Here is a 13,252-nt window from a genome sequence, read left to right on the forward strand (position 1 = left end):
GAAAATGAATGGATACCCTTTCGATGAGGTGCATGCTGATCTTTCTCCTGTGGGTGGAGTGCCCCTGGACTATTTGTGAGCCTGAAAAGGGCACTGAGCTCCTTTGGCTCAGGAAAGCTGATGTAACACCTGGCTGGGGATCACTGAATGAGCTTTAACACAGCTTGAATGCATTTGATAGCTCCTGTGTTTAAAATTTGCTCAAGTAACCATATGCTGAGAACTTCCCCAAATGCTACTTTCTCTTCTTTTGGGGCTGTTTTGAAGCTTGTAAGAAAATGACAGCCTAATGGTGTGACCCCCAACTACTCCAGACTGTGCCAAGCATATTGTAGCCAGTTACTCAGTGGTGACCCAAAACACATGGAAAGAGTGGGAGTGAACATGAGCAGCAGAGAGAAGCTTGGCAAGTGACTGCAGGGAGAGAAGTGAAGAAAGGCACTGGGGAGATGCTGTGACTCTTTTGAGTGAAGTGAGGTTTCCTGCCTCTTCTCCTGTTATCATCACTGCTGCTTCATGCCTTCTGAGCTGCTGCCTTCACTGGGTATTCAGAGGGGCTAAGCCTTAGCTTAGCTGAGTTTGGTTTTGTCCCTGCAGTCCTTGAAGGTTCTAAGTGGGTGATTCCCACCAGCCATTCACTGAGTATGGATGCTGGCCTGAACGACTACCTGCCCTAATCCTCTTCCTCTTCAGTGTTACACCTTCAGTCATGGCAGCCCCATGCAGCGCTCCAGGCTTGGGCAGAGTGGCTGGAGAAGCTACCAGGGAGAGAAAGACCTGGGAGCGTTGGTTGGCAGCTGGCTGAAGGTGAGCCCTGGGAGCGTTGGTTGGCAGCTGGCTGAAGGTGAGCCCTGGGAGCGTTGGTTGGCAGCTGGCTGAAGGTGAGCCGGTGTGTGCCCGGGTGACCAAGAAGGCCACCGGCACCCTGGCTTGCATCAGCAATAGTATGGCAAGCAGGACTTGAGGTAGTGATAGTCCTGTGGTGAGTGGTCCTAAAGGGCACAGACTGGGCTTGAGCAGGTCCTGTCTGATTTGCCTGCCTGTCTGCGCTGCAGCCAGAGGAGGGAACGCAGGGCAGAGAACCCCAGGCAGCCCAGTCCGGTTTAATCCGGTTGCCTCAGAGGGGTTGCACAGGCCCACGCCCCTGTCCCGTGCAGCTGTGTGCGCCCTCCATTTTGGGAGCGCAGCACCTGAGCCTTCTGCCATTCTGGGCTCTGTTTGGGTGGTGGCCAGAGGCGATTGGGTGACTGTGTGGCCAATGAGACCTTCAGCCTCGGCCATTGCCCTATAAAAGGAGGTGAACAGGTGGAGAAGGAGCTTGCCTGCTCCTTTGTTCCTCGCTCACCTGCCGCTCGCCTGCCTCTCGCCTCAGGCCGCCGCAGCTGCCTCAGCCAGCAGCTGATTCCCCTTTGCAGCTCACATGGAATTCGCCACAGGACTTGTGTTGGATATTTTCCTGCCTCCGTTTTAGGCCGCAGCCATTCGGACTGGTGAGTATCCTTAACTCTTTATCCAGGTTGCTGAAGGGATTTAATCCACCTCACAGGCGGTGCACGAAGCTGCCAGAGCCTCTGTTAGAGACACTAATAGAACCTTTCGAAACTCCATGGCACAGAGACATTCTGCAACACAGTTCTGCTCACTGCATCCAAGAACTTGTGTGGAGGGTGGGAAATGAGTTTGGGGGGATTATTTTGTCTATATGAATCAATTATTTAATGACTTTTAAATCTGCCTCATTGCGTTTCACCCCAAACTCAGATTTCAACTAGGCCCCTTCACAGCAAGTCCCTCTGTACTCGGCAGTGGTGAGGCTGCAACTCAGACGCTGGATTTGGGTTCCTCATTAGAAGAAGGACACTGGGGGGCTGAAACTCACTACAAAAAGGACATTGAGAGCCTGGAGTGGGTCCAGAGAAGGGCAAAATGAAGCTGGTGAAGGGTCTGGGGAGCAGGGCTGGTGAGGAGCAGCTGAGAGAAGTGGGGGTGTTCAGCCTGGAGAACAGGAGGCTGAGGGGAGACCTTCTTCTCTCTATACCTGCCTGAAAGGAGGTTGAAGCCAGGTAGGGGTTGGTCTCTTCTCCCAAGTAACGATAGGACAAGAGGAAATGCCCTCATCTATGTGAGATTAGAGTGTGAGGTGTCCCTGCTTGTGGCAGGGGGGTTTGAACTAGATGTTCCTTGTGGTCGCTTCCAACCCTGGCTGATTATATGCTTCTATGTTAAAAACCGTTGTGTAGCTGGTAAGGAAGCTGATGTGGTGTAGCTCCACCTCCCAGTACTACCAGCCCCTGGCAATAGGAATTGCTCAGTCTCTTAAAATAGATGCCTGTGCAGTCCTTGTCATGCCCAAAGCTTTTGTCACTCCAAGGTCTTGCTTGCATGTTGGCCTGCTTCCCACCCATGTGCTTTATCAGTGGAGGGATGCATTACTGCTTCTGCAGGCAGGAACTTCTCATCAATCACTGCTCAGCAACAGAAGAAATCAACTGGAGCAGAGACCTCTTCATTTTCCTTTTGGTTCTGGCCTAGTGGAATAGAGAAAACGTTCCCATAGCCCCAGCAGAACTGTGTCTCTGATGTATGGGTTCAGATTTCTATAATTTGTTCATTCCCTCCCCCATGCTTACGTTGTTTGGGTAATGACTTTTATGCACTCGTCTCAGAAGGTGGGAAAGTTGTTTTTTGCAGTATGCAGACACTTCTCTCCAGCAAAACCAGCTCCCAGTTACTTTTAAAATCATAAATTTGGAGGGATTTCTTGGTTAAAAGAAGGGAAATGAAGAGCTGTGCTTAGATTTGAATCCCTGAAGCACAAACATTTTGTATTAGCCTATTCTGAAGTTGAAATAGCCTCTCATAGGAGAATTCAGAGTTTGCACTTTCCTCATTACCAAAGCACTCAACTGTTGTCAGAGCAGGCTGGAGCATGACTCTGCAGCACCAGCAGTCTCCTTAGAGCAGACCTGAGACCAGCTCTGTGGTTTCTCCTGTTCCCACAGAGAGGTTAATGCAATACTTTTCATTGTCTAGCACTGACATGCTTGGAGCAACCTAAACTTTTTACATGTTGAGTTCACTTCCCTGAGGCATCGGAAAGGTTCCTTTCCCTAGCCCTTTGAAGAAGTAAACCAAGATCTCTTTCCCCTTATCTCTAGGTTTTCCTTTCCCCTTATCTCTAGGTTTTCCTTTCCCCTTATCTCTAGGTTTTCCGTTCCCCTTATTTCTAGTTTTCCTGTTCCCCTTATTTCTAGTTTTCCTGTTCCCCTTATTTCTAGTTTTCCTGTTCCCCTTATTTCTAGTTTTCCTGTTCCCCTTATTTCTAGTTTTCCTGTTCCCCTTATTTCTAGTTTTCCTGTTCCCCTTATTTCTAGTTTTCCTGTTCCCCTTATTTCTAGTTTTCCTGTTCCCCTTATTTCTAGTTTTCCTGTTCCCCTTATTTCTAGTTTTCCTGTTCCCCTTATTTCTAGTTTTCCTGTTCCCCTTATTTCTAGTTTTCCTGTTCCCCTTATTTCTAGTTTTCCTGTTCCCCTTATTTCTAGTTTTCCTGTTCCCCTTATTTCTAGTTTTCCTGTTCCCCTTATTTCTAGTTTTCCTGTTCCCCTTATTTCTAGTTTTCCTGTTCCCCTTATTTCTAGTTTTCCTGTTCCCCTTATTTCTAGTTTTCCTGTTCCCCTTATTTCTAGTTTTCCTGTTCCCCTTATTTCTAGTGTTCCTGTTCCCCTTATTTCTAGTGTTCCTGTTCCCCTTATTTCTAGTGTTCCTGTTCCCCTTATTTCTAGTGTTCCTGTTCCCCTTATTTCTAGTTTTCCTGTTCCCCTTATTTCTAGTTTTCCTGTTCCCCTTATTTCTAGTTTTCCTGTTCCCCTTATTTCTAGTTTTCCTGTTCCCCTTATTTCTAGTTTTCCTGTTCCCCTTATTTCTAGTTTTCCTGTTCCCCTTATTTCTAGTTTTCCTGTTCCCCTTATTTCTAGTTTTCCTGTTCCCCTTATTTCTAGTTTTCCTGTTCCCCTTATTTCTAGTTTTCCTGTTCCCCTTATTTCTAGTTTTCCTGTTCCCCTTATTTCTAGTTTTCCTGTTCCCCTTATTTCTAGTTTTCCTGTTCCCCTTATTTCTAGTTTTCCTGTTCCCCTTATTTCTAGTTTTCCTGTTCCCCTTATTTCTAGTTTTCCTGTTCCCCTTATTTCTAGTTTTCCTGTTCCCCTTATTTCTAGTTTTCCTGTTCCCCTTATTTCTAGTTTTCCTGTTCCCCTTATTTCTAGTTTTCCTGTTCCCCTTATTTCTAGTTTTCCTGTTCCCCTTATTTCTAGTTTTCCTGTTCCCCTTATTTCTAGTTTTCCTGTTCCCCTTATTTCTAGTTTTCCTGTTCCCCTTATTTCTAGTTTTCCTGTTCCCCTTATTTCTAGTTTTCCTGTTCCCCTTATTTCTAGTTTTCCTGTTCCCCTTATTTCTAGTTTTCCTTTCTTTTGTTCCTCTCCAAATTGCCTTACCCTATCAGAAAACTGTTTATGCAACAAGGGTAACAGAGTGTTGGGTATTAGGCTCTGTTTGCAAGTGTCTCAAAAAGGCTTTTCACTCCCAAATAAAGTCATCTGTAAAGGAAAAGTGAAACAGGTTATAAAGCAGAATTGTAGCCCATCTAACAAAGAGGTTCCTTCATCTCTTCTTGGTAAAAATTGGACAAGAATTTTCATTCAGGGAAAAAAAAATCCTGCCAGGAGGAGATGTTAGTTGGCAACCTCTTTGTATTAAATGTTGTGGATCATCAGCATAAACCCCTCTTTGTATGCACCACTATAATTTTATATTTCCCTCTTCAAGGCTTTCTTCTGGTCTTGTAAACATGAAATCTCATCCTATAGGTATGTTTAGATGGTGGGCCTCTTTTAGGACTCACACCTTCCTTTTGCACAAAGGAGATCTGATCTGAAACTTTGGTTAGTCCTAAAGGGATTATTCACTGATGAGCCATGGTGAAACAGAAAATCATCATAGAGTTATGAAGGGCTTAAACTGGAAGGGATCTTAAAGATCATCTAATTCCAACCACCCTGCCATGGGCAGGGCCACCTCCCACTAGCCCATATTGCTTAAAGCCTTATTCAGCCTGGTCTTAAACACTTCCAGGGATGAGGCATATACAGCTTCTCTGGGCAACCTGTCTTGCCACTCTCATAGTAAAGAACTTCATCCTAAATGTACCCTGCTCTAGTTTCACACCGCTGCCCCTTGTCCTATCACCATGTGCCCTTATATAAATTCCCTCTCCAGCTGTAAGCCCATGTGGCCTGATAAGACTATAATGAGATAGATAATTAGGAGCTCCCTCCCACACCCACATGTGCCTGCTGAGGGTTTCAAGAGCAATAGTTGAAGCTAAATGAGTAATGCAAGGTGGAAAGCATGTTTTTCCTTCTCCATTTTCTGCTGAGGATTGCACTCCCTGCTCACATGGGCTGGGAGATGCTGTTCTCCTCATCTCTCTGTGCAAGTGCTAAGCAACTTTCCCTGGAGCTGAAAGGCAGCAACCCAACAGTGCACAAAGGAAATGGTTTTCTGACCACAAGTGTATCAGCATGTATGTAGCAACATGAAATGTCTAAGGCCCCCATCAGTGCTGAGTCTTTAGTCTAAATGTTAAGTGGGAATGCCACAGTGAGGCATTGAGGCCGAGGACTCCATTCTGATAGAGGGATTAGCCACCAGATCTAGCAAAGAAAAACATCCAGAGTGATGAGAGCTAACAGCAACAAAAGCTTGCTGGTGCTCCTGAGCTTAAACCAGCCTTTCCCCAGGCAAGCATCTGCTCACAAGATGGTGCTGTGAGAGGATGAGCTGCCTTGTGCTGTGGCGCGCAGGAGGAGATGTGGCTTTGAAGCTGTCTCCTGACAATTGGCAGAGCTTTTCTAGGAGAGAAGCACCCCACATTGGTCTTTTTACATCTTTCTCATAAGGAAGGGATTTTTCATGCTGAGGGTTGGAAGGGGCCCTCAAAGGTCATCTTGTCAACCCTTCTACAGTGAGCAGAGACATCTTCAACTAGAGCAGGTGGATGGATAGTGGATTCTAGACTCACAGAGATGGGAAGAGACCTTTGGAGATAGAGTCCAACCCCCCCCCCCCCCCCTGCTAGAGCAGGGTTACCCAGAGCAGGTTGCACAGGACAGTGTCCAGGCGGTTTGGGAATGACTCCAGAGACAGAGACTTCATCACCTCTCTGAGCAGCCTGTTCCAGTTCTCCATCACTCTTAAAGAGGTCTCTCCTCATGTTTAGCTGGCACTTCCTATGTTCAGGTTTGTGCTTGTTACCCTTTGTCCTGTCCCTGGGCAGCACTGAAAAAAGACTGGTCCCATCCTCCTGACACCCAACCTTTAAGGATTTATAAACATTCATAAGGTGCTCCCTCAGTCTCCTCTAGGCTAAAAAGCCCTAAGTCAGTGCCTCAGCCTGGCCCAGATTGCCCAGAGAGGTGGTAGATGCCCCATTCCAGGTCAGGTTGAATGGCACTCTGGGCAACCTGATCTAGTTCAACAGCCTCAAGTTGCACCAGAGAAAGTTCAGGTTGTTAGGGAAAAAAGCTTCAGGGAAAGGGCTGTGAAGCACTGGAACAGGCTACCCAGGGAGGTGGTGGAGTCACTATCATAGAGGTATTTAAAAGACCATGTAGGACATGGTTTAGTGTCAGTGACTTAGCAGTAGTAGTGGGACTGTGAGCTCCAGGGGAGTGGCTGGACTCGATCTCAAAGATCTCTTCCAATCTCATCAGTTCCATGGTTCTATGTCAGTGCTGACTACATGGGGGTTTGAACTAGATGACTTAAAGGATCCTTCCAACCCATTCTATCACTCTATGGTTCAATGAGGTATGGTGATGGATCATCTTGGGCAGCTTTCCCTGCTGCTTTCTGACGCTAAGGGTGAACTCCAGATGTGCTCCCATTCACCCACCCATAAGTTTCCTTTGCTGCAGGTTGGATACAACCATAAGTAAAGAACTGTGTGGCCCTGCTCTGCATGCTCTCTGCACTGACTCTGGTGAGCAAATTCACTGTCTGACAAAGGCAGGATGAAGATAATTTTTCAGCAGTGATTTAGAGCTACCGCAGCATCATTACCAGACTGATCTTGACACATCAAAGCCCCCCATGTGCTAAATGTTTTACCATTTTGCTGCCAGAAACAAAGTTAATGTCAAAATACATTTTATGATGCTCAGGCACGTTCCAAGTGCCCACCAGCAGCTGACTGCTGCATCTGAGCAAACAGAGAAAAGTCATTGATAGAGCTGTTAGCAGAAGTGTTTGGGAAACAGGTTTTGTCTGGTATTTCTTACATCAGAGACAAGCTTTGCATCCTCTCCACCACACTGCTCTGCCCTGACCAGGATCTGGCTGCCTGATTCTGCCAAAACTAAGAAGAAACCTGCTTTTAAACCTAAATCTTGACTTATAGTAGCTTTCTAGAAGGTTTTGAGGGACTGTTCTATGGTTGAAGGCTTCAAAAAACCTAGAATCAAATTATCTTCCATTTAGCTCCATTAATATTAGTCAGACCAAGCAAAGTGTTGGTTTGGATCGTTCTGCTGCAAAGACACACAGAGAAATCTCTAGCAAAGAAAAGATCCTTCTGGCCTCTGCTGTGGGTGAACACCTGTTCAGTACCTGTACCACTACAGGTGAGGCTTGACCTACTGGAAAGCAGCTCCATGGAGAAGGATCTGGGAGTGCTGGTGGCCAGCTGGTTCAACATGAGCCCACAATGTGCTCTTGTAGCCTAGAAGGCCAGTGGTCTACTGGGATAAATTAAGGAGTGCAGACAAAAGGTCAGGGAGGATCTTTTCCCTCTCTGCTCTGCTCTAATGAAGCCACATCTGGGGCATTGTGTCCAGTTCTGTGCCCTCCCTCTTTCCAGTTCTGGGCCCTCCCTCTGCAAGAGAGACAAGGAACTACTAGAGAGAGTCCAGTGGAGGTAATTCTTGTGATGGATGAGCAGCTGCAGGCTGGAGCAGGTTGGTGGGAATTCTTTTCAGTGTGGTCTACAGTTCTTTTCTCCGTTTCAGATGTGAGGAGAACCCTCTGTCCTGGTGGGATGCCCAGTGCAGGGCATCATACAATGGAATAAATACACTTATTTTTGTAAGCGTGGCTCCTGAGCAACACTTGACCCCAGGCAGAATTTAAACTGAGAACATCTCCCACAGACAGCAACTTTGATCTTACATCTTGGAGATGCATCACAGCACAGCAGGAGCTCAGGTAGACCCAGAAGATATATTGCAGCAGCTACCCACCTTGAGGGCACATCGTGTGGGGCAGAGGTCTGCAGGTAGCCCCCACTCATGTTTGCCATGAGGTTTGCTTGGGAGCCCTCCCATTATGCACTTCCATGCTTCATCCCTTCAAAGGCTGGAGTAAAATCCTTTAACATCTCAGGCTGAGTTTACACAGCCACAGGATATGTCTAATGCCAACTTGAGGAGGTTAACACCCAGCATCAGGAGTAGCTTCTGCACTGCTCTGAGATGAGAGGTGCTATGCAAGTACCAAGTATTGTGATTCTAAAGCATTAAAAAGCAAATCGTGCCCCTGGGAGGGGAGAAGCCACAGATAACTCTCTGCAGTGGAGAGGGCACTTGGGGGTTTATTGCGATCATTGCTCGGTGAATCCCCTGGGGAGGTGTTTGAAATGAGTCTGATATCTTCTAGGGAGATCCATGTACTTCCAGAGGGATTTTACTCAGAAACCTCTGAAGCTTCCCTTCCTACAGCTTTTGATGGCTTATAGCCTCCTCTATTTCTGTCATAATCCTTCATTAGGCTTTGTCAAACTCTTCCAATTGCTATAGCAACTCTAATGAAATCTTGCTCCCTAAATAGCCACTCCAATTTCGTCAGGTCAAAATCTGCCCTTTACAGCTAATTCCTTACCTTTTGACTGCACCTTTTTTTTTTTTTCCTTTCTTTTTTTTTTTCTTTCCTCTGAGTAGAGCTTTTGCTAGGAGAAGGAGCCCACAATTATTAACTCAGGTATTTCTTTCTCCCTTTTTCAGCTTAGACCAAAGGACTTCGTTTGAAAATCCTGTGTATATTCAACTAATGTGTGTAGGAGAGACAAACCCTCTGGAGGTGCAAGCAGGAGAGACAAACCCTCTGGAGGTGCAAGCAGGAAGGACAAACCATCTGGAGGTACAAGCCGCAGCTGGAAGGACAAACCCTCTAGAGGTGGGTTGGGAGAAAATGGTGTAAGGAAGCATTGTTCAGAGCTCTGTGGCTGTTCCATTTGGTAAAAAAAGGTCTCTTCCACACAGAATGATCCTATGGTTTCATTCAAATGCTCTATCACTCTGGGGAGAGGATGTGATGTGCATTTTCTGTGATAAAATCTCTGCTGTTTCACTTCACAGAGATCTGACCAGGCTTGAATTCAAGCCCCCATCAAACCAGGCTATATTATATTTGCAGTACCCCAAAGCACTCATCTTCCGCTTTTACCCAGTGATCCAAGCCTGCATTTTGCAGCACCTTTCTTGGCCTGTGAGCAGGTTTGCAATTGAAGAGTCTCTTCTGCCACATCCCATCTGGAATAATACCTTTTCTGCAAGCAGGAGATATTCTTCTGTCTGCTGCCAGTGAAGGAGCTCTTTAGAATGGTTGTTTTAAAAGCATTTGTTTAACTTTCTGAGTCGGGAGGATTAAGATGAATATCAAAGATGGGTGGCATGCTCTGCCCTGAGTCCTGGTACTGTTGGATATTCCCCAGCTGGACAGAGATGATTTTTTTCTCTTTAGTTGGACAAAGGGGGGTTTTTGCTAAGTGAATGGCTGAAGTCAAACATATAAATGCCAGTGCTCTAATCATAAAGCCACCATATTTCACAAGTTTTGAGCAGCAAGTAGGGAAAAGCAGAACAGATTCAGCAGCTGAAATAGTCTCGCCCTGTGTGCATTAAGGTGCTTTGAAAGGGTATTGTGAAACTTCCATTATGTCTTCCTACATTTTACATGAACTCAGACCTTCCTCTTGCCTAGCTTGTATATATTGCTCCACAAAAGGAAATGAAAGAAGCAGTTTCCTTGCTACTGGAGAAAAATGGGTAAACCCCCACTTTGAGATAGCACATATGGTCCCCCAGATCAGAGAACTGCCTCGTAAGCACAACGCTGTGCAGCCTGGAAAAGGCATGTTTCCCTTTTGCTTGCAGATCCTCATCAATTCCAGCACCTCAGTTTCATTGGGGATGGGATTTTTAAAGAGGTTTGAGCAGAGCAAAGGAGGCAGAGCCACAAATTTTGCTAATACTCAGCACAAGTTTCATGCTTAATGTTATGGGTGTCACACCGTACTCCTGCCAGTCTTCCTCTGGCACCTCTCGTGTTCAAGTGTCCTCTTGCCCACTATGCTGGGAGGTGACTCTCAGCGTGGTGGTTTTGAGAGTATTGGTGACAACAGATCTTGCAAATAAGATCCAAGTCTCTTGGGATGATGCTTTCTATGTGAGTCAACTGCTAGAAAGGGAGCAGAGCTCTTAGAACCTTCAGTTTGTACCACTATTTACGTTACCTTTGCCTTCCTCACAAGCCCAGAGGCGTAACCCAAAGGTTACTCCTATCCTCCGAAGAGTCTTGCTTTATGCTCCCAGCTAGCCACAAGGACTTTGGGAGGCAGGAAGAACACAGATCTTATAATTATAAAGCAGCAGGACTTGTGCTGGACTTGGTAATAGGTTGTTAGGTGTGAGAAGTGAGGGAGTGTCAGTGGCCTGATGGAAGTGAGGAACTTCATGGTGTGGAATTTCACGGTGTGGCCAATTGATCTCTCTGGTCTAGTGGAAGGCCTAGCATGGAGGGATTGAAACTCGATGATCTGTATGGTCTCTTCCAACCCAAACCACTCTAGGAACCTTGCTTGACTGCAAGGCAAACTGACCCCCCCCAAACTGACCACCCAGCGCTCTCCCTCACTGACAGCTGTTCCCAACTCCTGGCACTGCCTGATGAGATCTACACCGCCTGCCCACAGTCCCATAAGGAAGTCACAGGCTGAACCCACACTTTCTGGAGATGAAGATTTTACCTGTTTGGGGGACACACAGCAGGTAGATACCTCACACAAGCAATGTCTCACTTCAGGGGAGGTAGTGCATTCGCAGGGAGATGATGCAGGTGAGCTGTTTGTGTTCTGTAGAAATCAAGGATGTGAGAATTGCTGAAAGCAGTATTATTTTGCATGGCAGGCTGGTAGCAACCACATCAAATGAAGGGGGAAGGCTGGAGGCAGGCATGCTGAGAGCTCTTTGAGAGGCAGCGGCTGCAGAGAGCAAGGTCTGCAAGGCAAAGTCAGGAGGAGAGGGTCTGAAATCAAAGCAGGGTCTGATTAAAGCAGGAATATTATGATGCCAGGGGAATTGAAGTCTGATAGATGACAGAAAGTCAAACCCACCTTCCCCCCCGCCACTATCTCCAGAAGCAATGTGCAGATTCAAGTGATGATTTTTAGTGGCTGGGAAACAACTGCAATGGAAGAAGAGAGGCTGGGTCCAACCTTGGCAGCATTGCAGTGCAAATAATTCTTGGCTTGGTTAAGCCAAACTGAAATTCTCCTCAGCAATAAAAACACCATCCTAAATTATTTTTTTCTTGTACTCTTATGTCCTGTTCACTTCATGATAATCACTTTATGATAATATTTTGTCACCTCTGATCCTTGCAGGAACATTCTGGTACTTAGGAACTTTGCTTCCCCCCTCTACAGAATTTTGATTCCTGTTATAAGTTGCCTGAGCTCATCATGCATTTAATAAGCTGCTGTGGTCAGCCACATTGTCTCAGTTCTCTGCAGTTAGCAAGTGCTGCTTTGCTTTAGCTTCTGCTAATCATGACAACCAACCTACTCATGTTACTTACATCACTAATCCCATGAAATAACTTTAGTGTCACTCTCTGGAGCAGATAAAGAACCAAAACAAAACTCTCATCCAAAATGGAATGCCAATCACAGAGAACAGTTACACATTAAATGTTAGCTGCGGGGGAAAAGCTCAAGTCTCTCAATTTTGTTCATAACAAAAATCTCTTTAGTTGTGGGTTTTCATAGAATCACAGAATCTCTTAGATTGGAAAAGGCCTTCAAGCTCATCGAGTCCAATCATTAGTTTCACACTGATAAGTCCTTGACCAAAGCAAATCCCTCAGCACAACATCTAATCACTATGAATCGCTGTGGTTGGAAAGGACCACCAGGATCATCCTGTCCAACCTTCATCCCAGCACCCTTCATCACTAGACCATAGCCTCAACCACCACACCCACTCTCCTTTTAAACACCTCCAGGGATGGCGACTCCACCACCTCCCTGGGCAGCCTGTTCCAGTACTGAAGAGCTTCCTCCCAACATCCAACTTAAACATCCCCTGATGCAACTTGAGGCCATTTCCTTTTGTCCTATCATTAGTAATTCGGGAGAAGAGACCAGCTCCAGCCTCATTACAACCTCCTTTTAGGTTTCACCAAATCTTGCCTGATTCAGTGTGTTCCCTAAATCAAATTGCTATTTAACACTCTCACTGCCCATCACAATTAAAGCCTCCTTGTCCTATGCCAGCCTCAGCTGGAAAGAGGCAGGTAGCAGTTCTTGATCTGTCAGCCAGAAAACACCACATTCTTCCACCACTATAATTTTTCCAAGATAGTGTAGAGAAATTGAGACACCTCCAGCATTGAAGGCTACCTTGAACTAAACATTCTGTCTGCTTAAAGAATCCCCTTGATATTTTCCCTTTGCCAAATGCCATTTGCATTCCTAGCCCTATTTACCTAGCAGTTTTCTCACATCTGTGAAATCAAGGATTCATGAAGTTGTGTTTCTGGAAACAGCTTCCAAAACTTAGAACATCCCCAGGTAGGGATATTCTCCCCACTGTGCACTGCCTTTTTTCTCCAGGGCTCCTTTGGGATGTAAAATCTCCACGGGGGCTGGTTTCTTATGGGCAGTGTTTCAAGGGACTTGTGCTTAACTCCTTTTTTCTTCTTAAATGGCAGCAGCTGAGCACAGATGTCTGGACTGGCAACATTTATGAACCCAATTAACCCACTTAATGGCACCACAGCCCTTTGTGGAGTGACGGATTATTGCAAGCAGACGTGGTACAGCTACTCACCCCTGTCGTGTGCCCTCGTGTCACTGAGGAAATGAGGGGAGGTAGGAGCCACCAGGTGATTAGCCCTTCTAATGTTGTTAATTAAGCACCAGTAG

General features: G+C 46.1%; 1 long non-coding RNA gene across 3 annotated transcripts in view; it reads left to right on the plus strand.

Annotated features, from left to right (window-relative positions):
* The first annotated feature begins 1,333 nt into the window (after positions 1-1,333).
* The window catches only part of LOC135185127 (uncharacterized), a 55,416-nt gene continuing 43,497 nt past the window's right edge, over positions 1,334-13,252 (plus strand). For 2 of the 3 annotated variants that reach the window (XR_010306361.1, XR_010306359.1), the window contains exons 1-3: positions 1,334-1,490; positions 9,051-9,222; positions 13,042-13,212. This is a non-coding gene — a long non-coding RNA (uncharacterized LOC135185127). The remainder of the gene's footprint in view (positions 1,491-9,050; positions 9,223-13,041; positions 13,213-13,252) is intronic. The other variant, XR_010306360.1, reaches the window with a different exon arrangement.

This window comes from Pogoniulus pusillus, chromosome 22 (genome assembly GCF_015220805.1).
Source record: "Pogoniulus pusillus isolate bPogPus1 chromosome 22, bPogPus1.pri, whole genome shotgun sequence".
Classification (NCBI taxonomy): Eukaryota; Metazoa; Chordata; class Aves; order Piciformes; family Lybiidae; genus Pogoniulus; species Pogoniulus pusillus.